General features: G+C 39.8%; 1 pseudogene; it reads right to left on the reverse strand.

Moving 5' to 3' along the window:
* Positions 1-4,417: 4,417 nt before the first annotated feature.
* LOC112913203 (olfactory receptor 7A17-like) lies at positions 4,418-5,405 on the reverse strand (annotated as a pseudogene).

Below are 5,405 nucleotides of genomic sequence, written 5' to 3' on the forward strand. Positions count from 1 at the left end.
TCAATATGGATTAATAATTAAATTGGGAAAAACCTAGAAAGAATATAACATGTAGTGTTCCTGGAATGTTCTGGTCCATGGCAGATGCTCAGGTTTTACTTGTTAAATGAGTCAGGAATTAGGTCTCAGTGTATAGAGATTTTATTTATTTATTCATGAGAGGCACACAGAGAGAGGCAGAGGGAGAAGAAGGCTCCCTTGTGGGCAGCCCAATGAGGGATTCGATCCCAGGATCCTGGGATCACACCCTGAGCCAAAGGTAGACACTCAACCACTAGCCACCCCAGGTCTTAGTGTATAAAGACTTTTTCCACATGGCAAGATTGTATTTCAATCATTGGAAAAGGTTGAATTGCTAAATAAATGCTAGCATAAAGGGATATATGTTTGGAAGGATATGAAATTCATACCACCTCTCAGATCTTACTAAACCCCAAGGTAAGTATAACTATTCAATATATTAGAATGTCAAGAGAACTACAGATAAAATTTACAGTGTGGCAACATCACTTAAATAAAACAAGAAACTCAGGAGTAAGTAGGTAGACATATTTAAATAAAAAGCAAAATTTTTTATAGTAAAAATATGTTTCAAAAGTCAATCAAGAAATAATGCTCCAAGGAAGTCATTTGAAATGCTGATAATATTTTAAAAATAAAAGAGAGAGGGGGAGACAGAATAATGAATGAGTATATAATGATAAAAGCCAATCAGAAGGGTCATCAAAAATATGAAGTTCACTGAAACTGAGGATGGTTTAAGAAAACAACAAGAAATCTCTCTTTCACCCAGCAGCCAGTGGTAAAACTTATAGAGCTTTACATTCTTTGTACTTGGAACTTTGAAACTGGTAACTAAGGGGTTACTGTGACTTTGCTGGCAGAAAAGTGAGTGTTACAAGGTTGAAGGCAGAACCTGAAGGCTGCTGTGTTCCAAATACTAATAGTCTTTAACTCAGGGTTCCTCTGTCTCTGCACTAAGGAAATTCTGGCCAGAGCCTGTTCTGGGGTGGGGTGTGTGCTGTGCATGGTAGGGTGTTAAGAGTATCCCTGGTCTCCATCCACCCCTCTCCAGTGTGACAGGCAAAGCTGGCTCCCGACAGTGATCAATGTCACCCAGGGAACAAAATCACAACTGATATAGTACCACACATTCAGTTTAACACTCTCAACATACTTTTTCTAGCATTGCTATAAAAGTAATTTAATGATAAAGAATATGAAAGACTTTCAAAAGTGTGAGTAACTGTTACCCTGTGAAATTGACATTAGCACTAATAATACATTATTTAATGAAGCAAAAAACAACAAACAGTGATCATTCACTTTGGGCTAAGTTGAATTTGCTCTCAGATGATGATGGATTCAATGTTCTTGGCTTCCATTCTCTCTGACCCTCTCGTCTACAGTCCACTGGGGTGTTGGACTCACCTGGCTGGGTGTCTGACAGGAAGGTCACCTTGTGGAAGTCTGACTTCCTCCCTGGATGGCAGATGATAGGAACTAAAGCTCTGTCATCAAGCAAGGCAGCAGGAAGGAGTAAAGCATTGGCCCCCAGCCAGAATTAGGACTCTGAATGAAGAGACAAGAAGCATGGTCTTCACTGTCCAAGGTTGCAGGGGGTGAGGAACTGGAGATGAGGAGATATTACAGTTCCCTGTGTCTGCTCATTAGGTGGATTTCCCTCTTGTGACTCCAACCTCTGAGCTCATGATTCCCAAGTGGAAAAGTCCTCTGGACAGAAAGATTGTTTTCCTAATGAACCTCAATTCCCAAAAGACTAGGTTAGAGGTCAAGTGAATCCAGTTTTTTTTTTACTCCTTTCCCCTAATATTGCCCCCTTCCTAAGGTGTGAATCTCCTATCACCGTATCTCTGTTCCAATTTATAATTTTCTTCAAATCTAAGACTGAGAACTTACCTGGATTAGGTCTCTCCCTCTCTCTTTTTTAAATTTAAATTCAATTTGCCAACATATAGTATAACACCCAGTGCTCACCACATCATTGTGTCCTCCTTAATGTCCATCACTCAGTTACCCTTCTTCCTACCCACTTTCTCTTCATCTATCCTCAGTTTATTTCCTAGAGTTATGGTTTGTTTTCCTCTCTAATTTTTCCCTATTCTGTTTTCCCTCTTTCCCTTATGATCCCTTGAACTATTTCTTATATTCCACATATTAATGAAACCATATGATAATTATCTCTCTCTGACTTATTTAACTCAGCATAGTGCCCTCCAGTTCCATCCACATCAATGTAAATGGTAGGTATTCATCCTTTCTGATGGTTGAGGGATATTACATTGTATATATATATAACTAATGCCTTTTAGTTTTGTTGATTGTTTTCTTTGCTCTGTAGAAGCTTTTAACCTTGGTGAAGTTCAATAGTTCAATTTTGCTTTTGTGGAAACAAAAAGCTGGGGGCATCACAATGCTTGACTTCAAGATATCCTACAAAGCTGTGATCATTAAGACAGAATGGTACTGGCACAAAACAGACATATAGATCAATGGAACAGAATAGAGAACCCAGAAATGGACCCAAGGCAACCAACAGAGGGACTGGGTGGCTCAGTCAGTTAAGTGTCTGCCTTCAACTCAGGTCATGATCCCAGGGTCCTGGGATTGAGCCCTGCATTGGACTACCTGCTCAGTGAGGATCCTGCTTCTCCCTCTGCCCCTTCCCCTGCTCATGCTCTCTCTATTTCTCTCTCATATTCTCTCTCTCTCTTAAATAAATAAATAAATAAATAAATAAATAAATAAATAAATATTTAAAAGGCAACCTAGGGAATGGGAGAAGGTATTTGCAAATGACATATCAACTCTATGGTCAACGAATCTTCCACAAAGCAGGAAAGAATATCCAATGGAAAAAAGATAGTCTTTTCAATAAACATTGCAGGGAAAATTGGACAACCACATGTAGAAGAATGTAACTGGACCATTTTCCTATAACACACACAAAGATTAACTCAAAATGAATGGAAGACCTAACTGTGAGAAAGGAATACATCAAAATCCTAGAGGAGAACACAAGCAGCAAACTCTTTGACCTTGGCCAAGGCAATTTCTTGCTAAACATGACTCCAAAGGCAAGGGAATCAAAGGTAAAAGTGAACTATTGGGACTTCATCAAGATGAAAGCTTCTGCAAAGTAGAGGAAACAGTCAAGAAAACTAAGAGGCAATCTATGAAATGGAATAAGATATTTGCAAATGCCATATCAGATAAAGGGCTTGTTTCCAAGACCTATAAAGAACTTGCCAAACACCCAGAAAACAATCTAATCAAGAAATGGGCAGAAGATATGAACAGACATTTATCCAAAGAGCACCTACACATGACTAACATACACATGAAAAAGTGCTCCACAGTATTTGGAATCAGGGAAATATAAATCAAAACCATAATGAGATACCTCACACCAGTCAGAATGGCTAAAATTAACAAGACAGGAAACAAACATTGGCGAGGATGTGGAGAAAGGGGAAGCCTCTTATAGTGTTGATGAGAATGGACAGTGTCATAGCCACTCTGGAAAACGATATGAAGATTCCTCATGAAATTGAAACTAGAGCTACCCTACAACCCAGCAATTGAACTACTAAGTATGTATCCCAAAGATACAGATGTAGTGACCCAAAGGGGCACTTGCACCCCAGTGTTCATAGCAAGCAATGTCCACAATATCCAAACTAAGAGCTGAGATTTCCACTGACAGATAAATGGATAAGGAAATGTGATATGTATATACAATGGAATACTACTTAGCCATCAGGAGCAATACTTGCTATTTACAAAGATGTGGATAGAACTAGAGTGTATTCTGCTAAGAGAAATAAGTCCATGAGTGAGAGATAATTATCATATGGTTTACTAATATGCAGAATATAAGAAACAGCATAGAGGATCATATGATAAGGGAGAGAAAACTGAATGGAAAGTCATCAGGGAGGGAGAAAAACCATGAGAGACTCTTAACTATAGGAAACAAATTGAGGGTTGAAGGAGGGAGGTGGGTGGGGGATGGGGTAATTGGGTGGTGGCCATTAAATAAGGCATGTTATTTGATGAGCACTAGGTGTTATATACAACTGATAAATCATTGAAATCTACATGTGAAGCTAAGTAGGTAGTTTATGTTAGCTAATTTAATTTAAATTAAAAAAGAAATTTCCAGGCATTTGTGATCTAAGTTTAGAGAAACCATTAGGGATATATGAAAATGGAAAAGGGTAAAGAGTCTGTATATGAGACAGAGCAGAATCTTAATAAGTGACTTACTTAAAGGTATGGAGAAGTTGAATTCAAACAAATGGAAATTCCAGGAAATAAATAGAATGAGCAGATTCTACTTCCACAGCCTGATCAAAGAATGGCATTTCTGGCTCTGAGGCTATGAGTCTTACAATCATGGGCACATATTCAGCCCCAGGATGACTGGCCACTGCATCACTGGAACCCCGAAGATTCTTTTCAGAGCCCTCTTTATGTCTCTGTTCTTCAGACTATAGATGAAGGGGTTCAGCATGGGTATGACTATGTGTACATCACCAAGGCCATTGCACTTGTGTGGGAGCTCTGGGGAGCAGCAGAGCTAAAGTACACTTCTAGGCTTGTAGAGTAAAATAAGGAGACAACCAAGAGGTGAGATGCACAGGTAGAAAATGCTTTATACTTGCTCTAAGCTGATGAGATTCTATGTATGGGGGAAACAATCTTAGAGTAAGAGTAAAGGAACCCAGTGAAAGGACCACCTGAAAAAAAAAAAAAAAAAGGACCACCTGCCAGCAGCACAGTCATAAAATACATCACCATGTCATTAAGAAAAATGTCAGAACAGGCATTCCTGATTACTTTATTGAGTTAAAAAATGAGGGATTTCCGTGCCTGTACAGAAGGACACCCACAACACCATTAAGCTCTGTAATAAGGAATTCAGGACACCGATGATCCAGGACACCAGAACCAGCAGTCCACAGAGCCAGGGATTCATGATAACCATGTAGTGCAGGGGGTGACAGATGGCCATGAAGTGGTCATAGGCCATTGTGGACAGGATAAAGTCATCCAACTTTGCACATAGTAGGAAAAATACATCTGGCTGATGCAGCCTGCATAGTTAATGATTTTGTTCCCAGTCTGGATGTTCCACAGCATCTTGGGGACGGTGGTGGAGGTGAAACCATATCTACAAAGGGCAGGTTGGCAAGGAAGAAGTACATGGGGGTGTGGAGGTGGGAGTCAGAGCTGCCGGCCACAATGATGAGCAGATTTCCAGACACAGTGATCAGGTACATGGAGAGGAAAAGCCCAAATATGAGGGGCTGCAGTTCTGGTTCCTCAGATAATCCCCGAAGAAGAACCTCTGAAATTCGTGTAACATTTCCTGGTTCCAT

Source organism: Vulpes vulpes, chromosome 9, assembly GCF_048418805.1.
Source record: "Vulpes vulpes isolate BD-2025 chromosome 9, VulVul3, whole genome shotgun sequence".
NCBI lineage: Eukaryota > Metazoa > Chordata > Mammalia > Carnivora > Canidae > Vulpes > Vulpes vulpes.